This window comes from Hypanus sabinus, chromosome 1 (genome assembly GCF_030144855.1).
Source record: "Hypanus sabinus isolate sHypSab1 chromosome 1, sHypSab1.hap1, whole genome shotgun sequence".
Lineage (NCBI taxonomy): Eukaryota > Metazoa > Chordata > Chondrichthyes > Myliobatiformes > Dasyatidae > Hypanus > Hypanus sabinus.
Window position 1 is genome coordinate 22902479 of NC_082706.1, and position 18101 is coordinate 22920579.

Genomic DNA, 18101 nt, shown 5'->3' on the forward strand with positions numbered 1-18101 from the left:
ACACATGACCACACTAACAGCTGCCAGCAGTAGTGCACTATTTAGACCAATTGATCTCCATCACCGTACAATGTACATTGATTGAATTCCATCGCTGTCTATTATTGGTGCAAAATGACATACCACAACAATGGAAAGATACCATGGATGCCCATTTCATTGCATAGTTCTTACATAGTGGAGAATTGTTGCTTGCTTGCCATTGGGCAGTTGGGAAGAAAAGGGAAGAGGTGACCACACTGGCGGAAGCTAGCATCTTGGAATTGGTGCTAAAAGGAAAGAAAGTTCTCACATTAAAGGAGTAACTATTAAGGGAACCATACTAAAAGGGAGAAGGTCTTCACTGAGTGATATAGACATATGGGTAGGCATGGTTATGGGCTCGAATTGAGCAATTTGGAGTGGAAGCCAGAGAAATGTTAGTTGAGCCAAATGCAAACTTGTTGCCCAGTTTTAAAAAAGTCCAAAATATACCTGTCTGTTTTACTCATCTCGGTAGGTGATCCCTTGGGATTGAGGAGAACATACAACCACCCCATTTCTGCAGGTTTGGGACCAATGTAGGATTCATAGGCTTTGCAGTTGTGTAGCAGGATGAGCTGGCATAGAGTGTACAGGTAATTCCTTTTCTGCAGATTTCCCTTTGCGCTGAACCTCTCTCTGCTCCCACTCACTGTCAATCCAAGTAATCTGAATGATAACAGACCAAAGATTCCCAGGAAACAACAGGTTCATTGCACTTTCTCAAGGAGTCATAGAAAACATTTTGTTTTTTCCCCTTCTGTCCAGATGATAATCTCATCTACACACAAGAATAAGCTAAGAATTTCTTAATGCGGTGTACTGTATACATGTAAGTAGGTAGGGCTTGTGTATTTAAGGGTCTGTATATGTTCATATATTTGTGGAAGTGTGGGGAAAGTGGTCTTGAAAGTTTGCTCTGTGTGATTGTGTGTGTGTGTGTGTGTGTGTGCGCGCGCTTTTATATGAGAATTTATTTGAGTGGTGTATTCCTGTGTGTATGGATATGTCAGGGGCTTCGTGTATGTGTGTGTGCCTCTAGTCTGTGATTTCAGCCGGGGGCCGGGCGACCTCTTGTGCGACCACCTCCCAAACCCATGCTCCGCCCCAGAAAGTTTAACATCTGGAATTTTTGGGGGGCGGAGTGCAGTTTGAGGGAATCCCTTCGCTCAGTGGCTGCCGCCGCTCAATCTATTACATCATCGTCCTGAGCACCAGTGAGATGTGGCAGGCGGGCGGCTGTGAATGACAAGGCACGGCAAGATGCAACAATAGAGTTGTGGGATCCAGACAGGGCAAACTGTTTTGACTTTTTGCGCTGGAGGCGGCCGCACTCGGGTTCCAGCTCCCCAAGTTAACGGGAGATCAGAATCTCGTTCGAGCGAGAGGAGCTGGATAACTTTTTCCTGGTAAGTACATGCAGGGATTCAGTTCGTGAAATCTGTTTCATGCCTTCCACTCGCAGAAACTTTCATTTCACTTAACGGAATAAAGTCGGTATATTCTGGATGTTATTGAGGAAACGCTAACGGCTATAACCACAGATGAAATTAAGACGTGGAGGTATTCAGGCATTGAAGGAACAGCAGCGAAGACGGGAGACGTGTGTGAAGGTGATTTCAGAGGGAATTCGTGATTTACACTTCTCTGAAGTACCTTTTTCTCAGCTTCTCCTTTTACTCTGGTCACCCCAGCGGTTCCCGCAGACTGCGGAACAGGCTGCAGAAGGAGTTCGGTCGGGTGATGATCTGGGACAGGTTCGCTTCCACACCAACAAAGGGCCGCACGAATAAAAAAAAATGTAATAAAGGGGAGAAAGCTCTCTTTTAATGGTGAGGCAATCACCCAACACACCGAGGGGTTTCAGGAGAAACCACCGTCCGCAGAGAGGACCGAGATGTGGAACTGACAGAGCATTAGAAGGGAAATATTAGTAAAGGTAGTGGGAAAGAATGGAAAACGGTAAACGTAAGAGATTGAAACCTTGAGCAACAGACAAAAAAGCGGGAGAAGCTCAGCAACCCAGACAGCATCTACGGAAGAGAATAAACAGTCGACATTTCGGACCGAGACCCTTCATCTTTACTGGAAAAGAATGGTGGTGACGAATTTCAGGAGAGGTCGTTCATTTGAAGTTCATTTATTTGATTCCGCAAATGCTTCCTGACCTGCTGAGTATTTGCAGTAGTTTCTGTTCTTAATTCAGACTCCTTCTGTCTGCGGGCTGTTGCTTTTGTGATAATGGTGATGGGCACAGCCAGGGAAACGCATGATGTGAGCATCATGTCTGTCTGTGTAATGCTCCTGTACTCAAATCAGACTTAATCTAATGCTTCTCAGGTTTGGCCGAGAAGAGACGAGCGAAACGTTGAACTTCAGTATGTAAGGGGACTGGGAAAATCAGGTTGGTGTTGGATTGCAAGGAAGGGAATTTGTTGAATGCCTACGAGATGGCTTCTTAGGGCCGCTTGTGCTTGAGCCTACTCGGGGAAAGGCTATCTTAGATTGGGTGTTGTGTAGTAACCCAGAGCTTAATGTAAAGGAACCCTTGGGAGACAGTGATCATTGAATTCATACTGCAATTTAAGAGGGAGAAGCAATGGAGTGAAGGCAATTACAGAGGATTGAGAGCGGAGCTTGCCCAGGTGGTTTGGAGGAGGATACTGGCAGGGATGACGGCAGTGCAGAGGCAGCTGAAGTTTCTGGGAATAGTTCACAAGGCACAGGATAGATATATCCCACAGAAGAAGTTCTCAAATGGCAGGGCTCACTTTTAACATTTAAGAATAACTTGGACAGATACATGGATGAGAAGTGTATGGAGGGATATGGTCCAGGTGCAGGTCAGTGGCACTAGGCAGAAAAATGGGTTGGCACAGCCAAGACGGGCCAAAAGGCCTGTTTCTGTTTTGTAATGTTCTATGGTTCTATGGCAGGGGTAGGCAACTGTGGCTGACAAAGGAAGTTAAGATGAGCAGTCAACGTTTCGGTCTGAGACCCTTCATCAGGACTGAAGAAGGGGCTCGGCCCAAAAGGTTGACCGCTCATTTCAGCGGATGCTGCCTGACCTGCTGAGTTCATCCAGCTTGTTTGTACGTGTTGATTTGACCACAGCATCTGCGGTATACTTTGTGTTTAAAGTAAGTTAAGAACTGTATAAAAACCAAGGAAAGGGCATATAAGGTAGCAAAATTTTTAAGTGGGAAGTTGGAGGATTGGGAAGCTTCTAAAATCCAACAAAAGGCAACTAAAAAAAGCATCAAGAAGGGACAAGATGACTTATGAGGACAGACTAGCCAATAATATAAAGCTGGATACCAAAAGATTTTTCTTCTGTTGTACTGTATGAAGAGTAAAAGGGAGGTGAGGGTTAATATTGGACCACTGGAAAACGCTGCTGGTGAGGTAGTAATGGGGGTAAAGAAATGGAAGATAAACTTAATGGGTTCTTTGCATCTGTCTTCACTGTGGAAGACACTAGCAGTGTGCCAGAGGTCCGTGAGTGCCATTGCTATTACAAAGGAAAAAGTGCAAGGGAAATTCAAAGGTCTTAAGGTGGATAAGTCACCTGGGCCAGATGGACTACATCCCAGAGTCCTGAGAGAGGTTGCTGAAGAGATAACAGATGCATTGGTCATGATCTTTCAAGAATTACTTGATTCTGGCATGGTCCCGGAGGACTGGAAGATTGCAAAGGTCACTCCACTCTTTAAGAAGAGAGGAAAGCAAAAGAAAGGAAATGATGGGGCATTTAGCCTAACCTCAGTAGTTGGGCAAGTGTTCAAGGCTATTATTAAGAATAAGGTTTTGGGGTACGTGGAGACTAATGATAAAATAAGTCAAATTCAGCATGGTTTCTGAAAGGGAAATCTTCTCTGACAAACCTGTTAGAGTTCTTCGAAGAAATAACAAGCGGAGTGGACACAGGAGGGGCAGTGGATTTCATACCTGGATGTTCATAAGTTTTTTTTTAATAAGTTGCCGCACATGAGGCTGCTTAACAAGATAAAATCCTATGGCATTACAGAAAGATACTGGCATGGATAGAGGAATGGCTAACAGGCAGGAGGCAGTGAGTGGGAATAAAAGGGGCTTTTCTGGTTAGGTGCCAGTGACTAGTGGTGTTCCTCAGGGGTCAGTATTGGGACCACTGTTTTACACATTGTTTGTCAATGATTTAGATAATGGAATTGATGGCTTTGTGGCAAGTTTGCGGATGATATGAAGGTAGGTGAAGGGGTAGGTAGTGCTGAGGAAGCAATGTAATTGCAGCAGGGCTTAGACAAATTGGAAGAATGGGCAAAAAGAGTGGCAGATGAATACAGAGTTGGGAAATGTATAGTAATGCATCTTGGTAAAAGGAACAATAGTGCAGACTATTTATCTAAATGGGAAGAGAATTCAAACATCAGAGGTGCAGAGGGTCTTAGGAGACCTCGTGCAAGACTCCCAGAAGGTTAATTTACAGGTTGAGTCTGTGGTAAAGTAAGCAAATGCAATGTTAGCTTTTATTTCAAGGGGAATCGAATATAAAAGCAAGGAGATAATGCTGAGCCTTTATAAGACTTTAGTCAGGCTACACTTGGAGTATTGTCAACAGTTTTAGGCCCCATATCTCTGAAAGGATGAGTTGTCATTGGAGAGAGTCCAGAGGAGTTTCACGAGGATGATTTCAGGTATGAAGAGGTTAACATATGAGGATAGTTGGCAGCTTTGGGCTTGTACTCACTGGAATTTCGAAGAATGTGGGGGGAATCTCATTGAGACCTTCCAAATGTTGAAAGGACTATATAGCGTGGATGTCAAGGGGATGCTTTCTATGGGGAGGCTGTCCAGAACTAGAGGGCACAGCCTCCAAATTGAAAGGCAACCCTTCAGAACAGAGATAAAGAGGAATTTTTTAGCCAATTAATCTGTGGAATGCTCTACCACAGACTGTGGTGGAGGCAAGGTCCGTGCGTATACTTAAGGCAGAAGTTAATCATTTCCTACTCAGTCAGGGCATCAAAGGATATGGTAAGAAGGCAGGTGTATGGGGTTGAGTGGGAGCCCGGATCAGCCATCATGGAATGGGGAGCAGACTCGATGGGCTGAATGGCCTAATTCTGCTCCTGTGTCTTATGGTCTAAGCATTGAAATGCAGATGACTGCACAGCATTAGAGGTCTGAATACCCTACGTTCATCCAAAGGGCTGGAATCAGCCTACTACTTCACAATCAGTTATTCAGTGTCTTAGTTGATTAGGAAGTTGTTGTTCGTAGCAGCAGAATTGTGCAAGGACATACATTAAAAAAAGGAAAACCAAGGTAGTGTTCCCGGGTTCATTGACTGTTCAGAAATCTGATGTTGGAGGGGACAAAACTGTTCATGAATCTTTGAACGTGAGACTTCAGGCTCCTGTACCTTCTCTTGGATTGTAGTAATGATGTGTCAAATGGTAGATTTGGTAAATCCTTAATGGTAGAATGGTAGAATGGTAAATCCTTATTGATAGATACCATCTTCCTGAGAATATCTTCAGTGATGTGGAGCACTGGCTGGTGACAACTGGCTAAGTGTTCAACTCTCTGCAGCCTCAATACCCAGGCTGTACTGCAACCAGTCAGAATACTCTCCACCATACATCTATAGAAATTTGTAAGAATCTTTGCTGACATACCAAATCTCCTCAAACTCCTAATGAAGTGGAGTCACAGGCACTTCATATTTGCCTCTTGCTCTATATCCTGAAGCTGTGTGTCTTGTTAATCTCTGGCTCATTAGGAAATTAAATTGCCCTTTCCACTTGCTAAGTTTGTCATCTGTGTCCCAGTAGCTAGCTTTCTCCCCTCTGTGTCAGAAAGAACCTGGTATCATCTTCCATTCCCAAACATGACCACTTGAATCTCGGCAGGTTCATCGGGTACAATGCGGAGGGAGCCTGATGTTGAGAAGCTGTTGTTTAGCTGAGAAGCTATAGTGAGGTCTCAGACAGATATGAAAGATCATCTCGTACCAGTCTGAGTAGGGTGAAGGGAAATGGAGATTGTGGGGAGCCTCCCTCGTGCACTGTTCAGTAAAAGATAGCATGTTGCCTGTTGTTTCAATTTTGCTGTTTGTGGAGCAAAAAACAAGCTGCTGCTGGAATCTGGAGCAACCATCCATCTTCTGGACAAACCCAGTGAGTCAGGCAGCTGTGGAAGGAAAGGAGGTATTGATATTTCAGTTTGAAACTGTGGCAGTTCATTTCCTCCCACATATACTACTTGACTCACTGAATTTCTCCAGCAGCTTGCTTGAAACTGCTGGAAGAACTCAGCAGGTCAAGTACTGTTTATAGAGGGAAACGGACAGTCAACGTTTTGGTTACCATTTAGTCCCTAAGACCATAAGACATAAGAGAAGAATTATGCCATTCAGTCCAATGAATCTGCTCCATCATTCATTTATGGCTGATTTATTATCCCTCTCACCCCCATTCTTTGGCGTCTTCCCTGTACTCTTTGATACCCTTACTATCAAGAGCCTATCAACCTCTGGTTTAAGTATACCCAATAACTTGGCCTCCACAGTCATCTGTAACAATGAATTCCACAGATTCACCACTCTCTGGCTAAAGAAATTCCTCCTCATATATGTTCTAAAGGGATGTCTTTGTAGTCTAAGTCTGTGCCTTCTGGCCCTAGACTCTCCTACTATAGAAAACATCCTCTCCACATCCACTCTGTTAAGCATTTCAATATTTGATAGGTTTCAATAAGATTCCCTTCATTCTTTTAAACTCCAGAGCCACCAAACGCTATTTGCTACCTGCTGTTCATGGAATCTTTCAGTGTGCAAGTGTGCGTTTGCAACATTACACCGGAATCGGCACTAAAGAGTTACCTCATTGACTGTTAGGCATTTTTGGCACGTCCTGAGATTGTAAGCAGCACCACAAATTCTTTAAATTTCATAATCGTAAACTAGAAATAATTTACTGATGCAAGCATTTGTCAGCGTACTTTATCTGCTTGTGTGGAACAGCTGCGGAACTCTGTGGTTCTTGAAGTGACTGAGAGATAATCCACATAATTTTTTAAAAAAATAACTTAGGGGTTCAGGAAAGGCCATCATTTATTGCTCATCACCAATTGCATTTGGGTGCAACTTCAACCACTGTAGATTTTCCGGTGCACGTGTTTCTACAGCGCAGAACTTAATACAGAAACTTACAGATGCTGCCAGAATGGATCGTAGAGTTGTGAGTTAAGGAAGGATGACTTGGGTTTTAACATTGCCCCTAGTTGCATTTTGAAAGATTATTTGCAGCATGGGTAGATTATACATTATGCAAACTCCACATAGTCAACACTGGAGGTTAGGATTGAATCTGGGTTGCTGAAGCTATGAGCCAGTAACTCTACTAACTGCACCACTGTGTGTGTCTCTCTCTCCTCCATTCCTTTCCACTCAGAATCTCTCTCTCTACTCATTCTCCCTTCCTTGCCTCCCTGTACCCCCTCTACTTCCATGCTCTCTGACTTCTCCCCCTCTTGCCTGCTGTCTTTTCCACTCACCTTCCCATTTTGCACTGTTTCCAATGAAGGAGTCATTTAACTCTATTTCCCTTGAGCTGGAGATTCGTGCTTCAAATCCAGTCTGTGAGTTGTGGAAGTTAATTACTGTGGGGTAGTAAAACGGGGCAAAATAAGTGGTTTTGAATAGCAGATTGTGGGGTGGCAAGGAGGATGTAGGGGAGGGATGAGCAGCTTTAGCTTGCGGGTTTAAAGCAGAAGGTCCGGCTTATTTGCGCAGTGGGCTCTCTGTTGTTCTCAATGTCATTGTGAAAGTGGGGAATAAAGTTGATTCAGTCTCCACACTATTCACACATCACTATTTTCATGATTCATTCAACTACCTTAGGATGATAAAGAAATTTGGCATGACCTTGTTGGGGCTCATCAATCATATTGCACAGTAACACAGTGGTGAGTAGACAGTATCACAGCGCACGGAGTCGGAGTTCAAAGTTCAATCCTGGATTCCTCTGTAAGGAGTCTCTACGTCCTCCCCATGGAATAAATGGGTTTTATCTGGTGCTCCTGTTTCCTCCCGCAGTACAAGGATGTACTGGTTAACAGTTATTGTGACTTGTCCTGTGATTAGGTTAGGGTTAAATTGGGTTGTTGGGGGAATCTGGGTGGCCTAGCTGAAAGGGCTCGAGGGGCATATTCTGCGCTATATCTAAATAAACAAATAAAATAAGTAAGTTTTACTGAAGCATCACAGTTTGGTTTGACTACATGCGACCACAAGAAACGGCAGAGAGTTGTGGACACAGCTCAGCACATCACAGAAACCAGCCTCCCCTCCATGGACTCTTTCTGTGCTTGTCGCTGCCTCAGTAAAGCAGCCAATGTAACCGAAGTCCTCACCAACCCTAGACGTCCTCTCTTCTCGAACAGGCAGACAATACAAAAGCCCTAAAGCACGTGCTACCAAGCTCAAGAACAGCTTCTATCACACTGTTAAGAGATTGTTGAATGGTTCCCTAGAATAACAAGCTGGATTCTTGACCTCAACATCTACCTCATTATAACCTTGCACATTATTGTCTACCTGCAATGCACGTTCTCTGTAGATGTTGGAGTTTATTCTGTATTCTGTTATTGTCTTACCTTGTATTAACTCAAAGGAGGTAGACCTGTATTCAGAGTGTGCAGGACAAGCCTTCCACTGTACATGGGGAATAGTAAGCCAATTCAAATTCCAATTCCAACGTAAAGGCTTTGAAGAGAGAACCAATGAAGTACTCACCCCAGGGAACTCTCTCCAAGGTAACTAGTACCCTCTCACTCTATATTGGTTTATTTTGTGTTCATTAGAAAGCAATTTCTGATTATAAAAAAGATTTTTCTTGCTTGTAGGATCTTAAGGCACAAAAGGAGAGTGTTTGCATCCTCACTACTGTGGTGTCTCTTTAGCACCCTCTCTAGCTCTTGTCTCATTGCCCAGAAAACATATTTTTATTATTCCTGTCCTGATGAAGGGTCTCGGCCCAAAATGTTGATTCTTTATTCCTTTCTATAGACCTGAAGCTGAATTCCTCCAGCATTTTATGTGTTTTTAGTATTAAATTTATTTGGACTTGTACTCTTTCCTTTCCACAGATTCCTTTCTGAAAACCATATGTTAGAATCTGGAGTGAGAAAACAGACCTGTAGGTTTTCCAGTTCATGCATAAGTTCTTGCTGAATTTTTCCATCTGTCAGAGGTGGATCGGAAGTTTTATTTTGGACTTTTGTAACATTATTGCATCATTAAATTAAGAATCTTTTGCCTTTCCTTCTCCTACCCTCTTCTTTCGTTTTCCATTTTTCTGGCTTTCAGCTCTATCATTATTTCACCTTCCCTTAAGTCTCTGGTACCCAATACACCACCAATCCAGTTTAAACCTATCTTTATAACAGCAGTAGACACACCCAAGTTGATATGTGGCTTTGTCCTGCCTAGATGATGTAACCTGTACAGTTTGTGCAGGTCTCATCTTCCCAGAGCTGGTCTCAGTACCTTAGGAATTGAAATTCTCTCTCCTGCACCATTCCTCTAAATGCATATTTACTTTATATGTCCTTCTGTGTCTGCTCCCATACAAGCATGGCACTGGCAGTGATCCTGAGATTACTATCTTTGAATTCCTGCTTTTTAACTACTGTACCTCCAAACTCTGCACTTGCTGAACTTCATACCCTATTTAACCACAGGGTACTGATCTGACCACAGCCACTGGGTATAATCCTCCCCTCCAGATTTCCATGATAACCTCAACCCCAGCACCAGGGAGACAACATGCCATTCTGGAGTTGGGTTCACAGAAGCAGAAATGTTTATTTCTTCCCCTTGTGATTGAATCTCTCGTCAATATTGATCTCCCATTCTTTTCCTCCCATATAGTGCAGCTGAGCCACATGGTGGTATTTTGCTGCAAGGTATCGTCTGTTGCAAGGTGAATTGTTAAGTGCTCAAGGTAATTTGATTAATGCACATAATTAAAAAAAGTGTTGATCATGGTGCAAGTGTGACCCAAGAAAACTAGAAAAAGAATGAACCATAACCTTTTGGAATTCTCGCTCAACAAGTTTCTTCCCCACTGCTACTGGACTTCTGAGCCCGTCAACTTTTCACACCCACTTTCTGTTGATGTTGCCATATTTTTGGATGATTAGCTCTCCCTGTCTCAGTTAGTCCATTGTTGTATCGTTAGCAAACACGAGGAAATCTGCAGATGCTGGAAATTCAAGCAACATGCACAAAATGCTGGTGGAACACAGCAGGCCAGGCAGCATCTATAGGGAGAAGCGCTGTTGACGTTTCAGGCGGAGACCCTTTGTCAGTCCTGATGAAGGGTCTTGGCCCGAATCATCGACAGTGCTTCTCCCTATAGATGCAGCCTGGCCTGCTGCGTTCCACCAGCATTTTGTGTGTGTTGGTTGTATTGTTAGCTTTTTTTTTTACACTACAATCTTTTCGCCATTCTCCTTTGTTCTGAATTCCTATAAGACTATAAGACATAGGAGCAGAATTAGGCCATTTGGCCAATCAAGTCTGCTCCACCATTCAATCATGGCTGATTCTTTTTCCCCTCCTCAACTTCATTCGCCAGCCTTCTCCCATAACGTTAATGCCGTGTCCAATCAAGGACCTATCAATCTCTGCCTGGCCTCCATAGCTGTCTGTGGTAAAAAATTCCACAAATTCACCACCCTCTGGCTAATGAAATATCTCCACTTCTCTGTTTTAAATGGATGCCCTTCTATTCTGAAGCTGTGCCACCTTGTCCTGGACTCCCCCACCATGGAAAACATCTTTTTCACATCTATTCTGTTTAGGCATTTCAACATTCGAAAAGTTTCAATGAGATTCCCCCCTCATCCTTCTAAATTCCAGTGAGTACAGACCCAGAGCCATCAAACGTTCCTCGTATGATAACCCTTCCATTCCCAAAATCATCCTTGTGAATCTCCTCTGGACCTTTTCCATTGCCAGCACATCTTTTCTCAGATGAGGAGTCCAAAACTGTTCACAATACTCAAGGTGAGGCCTCACCAGTGCCTTATAAAGCCTCAGCATCACATCCTTGGTCTTGAATTCAAGATCTCTTGAAATGAATACTAACATTGCATTTGCTTTTCTCACCACTGACTTTTCTCACCACTCAACCTGCAAGTTAACCTTAGGGTGGTCTGCACAAGGACTCCCAAGTCACTTTGCATCTCAGATTTTTGGATTTTCTCCCATTTAGAAAATAGTCTGCACATTTATTTCTACTATCAAAGTACATGGCCATGCATTTTCCAGCATTGTATTTCATTTGCCACTTTCTTGCTCATTCTCCTAACCTGTCTAAATCCTTCAGCAGGTTACTCTACCTGCCCCGCCACCAATTTTTGTATCATCTGCAAACTTGGCAACAAGGTAATCTATTCCATCATCTACATCACTGATATACAGCATAAAAAGAAGCGGTTCCAACACCGACCCCTGTAGAACACTACTGGTCACTGGCAGCCAACCAGAAAAGGATTCTTTTATTCCCACTTGCTGCCTCCTACCAATCAGCCAATGCTCTAACCACGTTAGCAACTTTCCTGTGATAACATGGGCTCTTAACTTGGTAAGCAGCCTCATGTGTGGCATCTTGTCAAAGGCCTTCTGTAAGTCCAAATATACAACATCCACTACATCCCCTTTATCTGTCCTACTTGTAATCTCCTCAAAGAATTTCGGCAAGATTAAGAAAACCATGCTGACATTGTCCTATCTTATCCTGTGTCACCAAGTACTCCATAACCTCATCCTTAACAATTGATTCCAGTACCTTCCCAACCACTGAGGTTAGGCTAACTGGTCTATAATTTCCTTTCTACTACCTTACTGCTTCCTAAAGAGTTGCAATTTTCCAGTCTTTTGGCACCATGCCAGAATCCAATGATATTTGAAGATGACTGCTAATGCCTCTACAATCTTCACCGCTACCTCTTTCAGAATGCTAGGGTGCAGTTCATCTGGTCTGGGTGACCTGTGTACCCTTAGGTCTTTCAGCATTTTGAGTACCTTCTCCTTTGGAGTTAGTCCCAGAAGTAACTGCACTCACTTCTCTTCATTCACACACTACAACATCTGGCACACTGCTAGTGTCTTCCACAGTGAAGACTGATGCAAAATGCTAATTTAGTTCATCTGCCAACTCCTTGTCCCCTGTTATTATTTCTCCAGCCTCATTTTCTAGCGGTCCTATATCCACTCTCATCTCTCTTTTATTGTTTACAGACTTGAGAAAGCTTTTACTATCCACTCGCTAGCTTGCTTTCATATGTTATCTTTTCCCTTGTAATGATTCTTTTAGTTGCTCTCTGTAGGTTTTTAAAAGCTTCCCACTAATCTTTGCTTTGTTGTATGCACTCTCTTTAGTTTTTCCATTAGCTTTGACTTCCCTTGTCAGCCATGGTTGTTCTATTTGCCTTTTGAGTATATCTTAGTTTTTAGAGTACATGTATCCTGCACCTTCCTCATTTTTTTCCAGAATCTCATGCCATTGCTACTCTGCTGTCATCCCTGCCAGCATCTCCTTCCAATTTACTTCGGCCAACTCCTCTCTCAGACCACTGTAATGTCCTTTACTCCACTAAATATTACAGATTGCCGGGTATGATGTTGTGGCCATTACAGAATCGTGGCTGAAGGATGGTTGTAGTTGGGAGCTGAATGTCCAAGCTTACATGTTATTTTGAAGGGGTAGGAAGGTAGGTAGAGGAGGTGTTGTGGTTCCACTGGTAAAGAATTGCATCAAGTTGGTAGAAAGATGTGACATAGGATCAGAAGATGTTGAATCCTTGTGGGTTGAGTTAAGAAACTACAAGGGTAAAAGGATGTTGATGGCAGTTATATACAGGCCTCCCAACAGAGGCTGGGAGGTGGTCCAAGGTTACAACATCTGAATCAAAAGGGAAATGTTATGGTAGTCATGGGAGATTTTTACATGCAAATCAATTTGGAAAATGAGGCTGGTAATGGATCTCAAGAGAATGAGTTTGTTGAATGCCCATGAGATGGCTTTTTAGTGCAGTTTGTCGTTGAGCTTACTAGTGGATCAACTATACCGGATAGGGTGTTATGTAAAGAACTTAAGGTAACGGAACCCTTGGGGACCAGTGATCACATTATGATTGTTTCAACTTGAAATTTAATAGGGAGAAAGTAAAACTTAGTTGTAGCAGTACCTCTGTGGAATAAGGGAAATTACAGTAGTATGAGAGAGGAGTTGGCCAAAGTAAATTGGAAGGAGCTGCTGGCAGGGATGACAGCAGAGCAGCAATGGCATGAGATTCTGGGGAAAATGAGGAAGGTGCAGGACATGTATTCCAAAAATGAAGAAATACTCAAATGATAAAATAGTACAACTGTGGCTGACAAGGGAAGTCGAAGCTATTGTAAAAGCAAAAGAAAGGGCATACAACAAAGCAAAAAAATAGTGGGAAGATAGAGGATTGGGAAGTTTTTAAAAACCTACAGACAGCAAGTAAAAATCATTAGAAAGGAAAAGAAGAAATATGAAAGCAAGCTAGCAAATAATATCAAAGTGGATAGTAAAAGCTTTTTACAAATACATTAAAAATAAAAGAGAAATGAGAGTGGATATAAAACCACTAGAAAATGAGGCTGAAGAAATAATAATGAGGGACAAGGAGCTGGCTGATGAACTAAATGAGTATTTTGTGTCAGTCTTCACTGTGGTAGACACGAACAGTATGCCTGATATTGTAGTGTGTGAAGGAAGAGAAGTGGGTGCAATTACTGTTACAAGAGTGAAGGTGCTCAAAAGCTGAAAGGTCTAAAGATACATAAGTTACCCGGACCAGAGGAACGGCACCCTAGGGTTCTGAAAGAGGTAGTGTTGGAGATTGTGGTGGCATTAGAAATGATCTTTCAAAAACCATTGGACTCTGGCATGGTGCCACAGGACTGGAAACTTGCAAATGTTACTCCACTCTTTAAGAAAGGAGGAAGGCAACAAAAAGGAAATTATAGACCAGTTAGCCTGACCTCAGTGGTTGGGAAGATGTTAGAGTCAATTGTTAAGGATGAGGTGATGGAGTACTTGGTGAAACAGGACAAGATAGTACAAAGTCAGCATGGTTTCCTTAAGGGAAAATCCTGCCTGACGAACCTGTTGGAATTTCTTGAGGAGATTACAAGTAGGATAGATAAAGGGGATGCAGTGGATGTCATATATTTTGACTTTCTTTTTTGACAAGGTGCCACACATGAGGCTGCTTACCAAGTTAAGGGCCCATGGTATTACAGAAAAGCTACTAACATGGTTAGGGCATTGGCTGATTGGTAGGAGGCAGCGAGTGGGAATAAAAGGATCCTTTTCTGGTTGGTTGCCAGTGGCTTGTGGTGTTCTGCAGGAATCGGTGTTGGGACCACTTCTTTTTATGCTGTGTATAAATGATTAATATAATGGAATAGATGGCTTTGTTGCCAAGTTTGCAGATGATACAAAGATTTTGAGGAAACTTGTAGGATGCAGCAGGACTTAGACAGATTAGGAGAATGGGCAAGATGGTGACAAATGAAATACAATGTTGGAAAATGTATGGTCATGCGCTTTGGTAGCAGAAATAAATGAGCGGAATATTTTCTAGATGGTGCAAAAATCCAGAAATCTGAGATGCGCGGGATCTTGGGAGGAAGGCAAATGCCATGTTAGCATTCATTTCAAGAGGTCTAGAATACAAGAGCAAGGATACTTTATACAAGATGCCTTATAAAGCTGAGGATTTATAAGGCACTGGTGAGGCCTCAGATTGAGTATTGTGAACAGTTTTGGGCCCCTCATCTTAGAAAGGTGTGCTGGCATTGGAGACGGTCTAGAGGAGGTTCACAAGGGTGATTCCAGGAATGTAAGGGTTAATGTATGCGGAACATTTGATGTCTCTGGGTCTGTACTCACCGGAATTCAGAAGGATGAGGGGGAATCTCATTGAAACCTTTTGAATGTTTAAAGTCCTAGACAGAGTAGATGTGGAAGGATATTTCCCATAGTGGGGGAGTCGAGGACAGGGGGGCACAGCCTCAGGATAGAGGGGCACCCTTTCAAAACAGAGATGCAGAGAAATTTCTTTAGCCAAAGGGTGGTGAATCTGTGAAATTTGTTGCCAGAAGCAGCTGTGGAGGCCAGGTCGTTGTGCGTATTTAAAGTAGAGATTGCTAAGTTCTTGGTTGGACATGGCATCAAAGGTTACGGGGAGAAGGCCATGAGCTGGGGTTGAGAAGGAGATAAAAAAAAAGCAGGATCTGCCATGATTGAATGGCAGAGCACACTCAATGGGCCAGATGGCCTAATTCAACACCTTAGCCTTACGGTCTTATGGAAATACTGCTACATTGGAATTTACTTTCTCCCTATCAAATTTCAAGTTGAACTCAATCATACTGTGATTACTGGCTGTTTTACCTCCTAATCGCCTTTAGTTCATTAAATAACAGCCAATCCAGTATAGGTGATCCCCTAGTAGGCCCAACGACAAAATGCTCTAAAGAACCATCTTGTGGGCATTCAACAAACTCACTATTTTGAGATCCATTACCAGCCTCATTTTTCCAATTAACCTGCATGTTAAAATCTTCCATGACTATCATAACATTTCCCTTTTCAATTTTCTGTTGTAATCTGTGGTTCACACCCCAGCCACTGTTGGGAAGCCTTTATTTAATGCCATCAGGGTCATTTTAGCCTTGTAGTTTTCTTAACTCAACCCACAAGGGTTCAACATCTTCCAGTCCTATGTCATATTTTTCTACTGATTTGATGCCATTCTTTACAAGTAGAGCCTCGTCAACCCCTCTGCCTACCTTATTATCCCTCTGTTATAATGTGTAACACTGGACATTCAGCTCCCAATTACAACCATCCTTCAGCCATGATTCAGTGATGACCACAACATTACCTGTCAATCGGTAACAGTGCAACGAGATCATCCACCTTATTTCTTACACTCCGTGCAATGAGGTATAACACTTAGTGCTGTATTTGCTACCCTTTTTGATTTTGCATCCCTAATGCACTGATACTCACCCTACTGGCTGCAATTTTGTCCTATCATCTGCCTGTCCTTCCTGATAGTCCAACTGCATGCTACCTTTGCTTTTTTACCATCTGTCCTATCCTGAATCCCTTCATTCTGGTTCCCACCCCACTGCCAAATTAGTTTAAACACTCCCCAACAGCTCTAACAAACGTGCCCATGAGAATATTGCTGCAACTCGTCCTTTTGTACAGGTCATAACTTCCCCAGAAGAGATCCCCAATGATCCAAGAACCTGAAGCCCTGTCCCCTGCACCAGCTTCTCAGCCATGCATTTATCTACCAAATCATCCTGTTTCTACCCTCACTGGCTCGTGGCACAGTCAGCAATCCAGAAATTGCTATGCTGGAGATCCTGCTTCTCAGCTTTCTGCCTTGCTCTCTAAATTTACTCTTCAGGACCTCATTATTTTTTCCTTCCTATGTCATTGGTATCAATATGTACCAAGGCATCAGTTTGCTCTCCCTCCCTCTCTATTATGCTATGGACGCAATCCGGGATGTCCCTAACCTTGCAACCTGGGAGGCAACATACAGGAGATTCTGTGGACATGAACAAGACACTTAGTCTTGTTCATGTCCACAGAATCTTCTGTCTGTTCCTCTGACTTTTGAGTCCTATATCATTACCACTTCCCTCTTCTCCCTTTTCACCTTCTGCACCATGGACCCATGGTTAGTGCCAGCAACCGGATCTCCATGGCATTTTCCTGGGAGGTCATCCCCCACAACTCTATACTTACTTTTGAGGGGAATAGCCACAAAGGTGCTCTGCGCTAACTGCCTATTCACATTTCCATTTCTCCTGACAGTCACCAAGCTACTCACCAGCTGCAATTTCAGGATGACTGCTTCCCTCTATCTCCTCACTCTCCTGTATAAGCCAAAGGTCATCCAGCTGCTGCTCCAGATCCCTAACACGGTCTTCAAGGAGCTGCAGTTGATGCACTTCACGCAGATTATCATCAGGTATACTGTTTATGAGGAATTTCATTCCAGAGTGGTTTAGACTAGACTATTATCATATGCACTCAGTAGCCTCTTTATTAGGTACAGGAGTGGAAGCCAGTGTGGTCTTCTATTTCTGTAGCCTAGTCCTCTTCGATGTTCGACATGTTGAGTATTCATGTGGTAACATGTTGCTATTTGTGTTACTGTCACCTTCTTATCAGCTTAAAAAACAGTTTGGTCATTCTACTATGATCTCTCTCATTAATTTGAGCACCAAATTTCTTGGTGTTCGCCTGGCGGAGAATCTCACCTGGTCCCTCAACACCAGCTCCATAGTAAAGAAAGCTTAGCAGCGTCTCTACCTTCTGAGAAGGCTGAGGAAAGTCCATCTCCCACCCCCATCTTCACCACATTTTACAGAGGTTGTATTGAGAACATCCTGAGCAGCTGCATCACTGCCTGGTTCGGAAATTGCACCAGCTTGGATCGCAAGACCCTGCAGCGGATAGCTGAAAAGATCATTGGGGTCTCTCTTCCTGCCTTTACGGACATTTACACTACACGCTGCATCCGCAAAGCAAACAGCACTATGAAGGACCCCATGTACCCCTCATACAAACTCTTCTCCCTCCTGCCATCTGGCAAAAGGCACTGAAGCATTCGGGCTCTCATGACCAGACTATGTAACAGTTTACTTCTCTCAAGCCATCAGACTCCCCAATAACCGGAGCCTGGACTGACACCAACCTACTGCCCTCTACTGCCTATTGTCGTTATTGTACTGCCTAATATTTATTGTACTGCCTGCACTGTTTTGTGCACTTTATGCAGTCCTGTGTAGGTACGTAGTCAGGTGTGGTTTTTGTGTTGTTTTACGTACTTTCAGGGTAGCTTTTGTATTGTTTCATGTAGCACCATGGTCCTGAAAAACGTTGTCTCGTTTTAACTGTGTACTGTGCCAGTAGTTATGGTTGAAATGACAATAAAAAGTGACTTGACGACTTGAATAAGACTTT

The 18101-nt window shown here is 43.2% G+C and overlaps 1 protein-coding gene across 4 annotated transcripts in view; it reads left to right on the forward strand.

Annotated features, from left to right (window-relative positions):
- The window catches only part of LOC132391895 (lysyl oxidase homolog 2-like), a 185102-nt gene that overhangs the window by 19624 nt on the left and 147377 nt on the right, over positions 1 to 18101 (forward strand). Inside the window, exon 1 of one of the 4 annotated variants that reach the window (XR_009511378.1) lies at positions 1272 to 1430. The exons of 2 other annotated variants lie outside the window; for them this stretch is intronic. The gene's annotated coding sequence lies outside the window, so the exon portion shown is untranslated. Of the gene's footprint in view, positions 1 to 1271; positions 1431 to 18101 lie in introns of those variants that run through there. One more of the 4 variants, XM_059965638.1, reaches the window with a different exon arrangement.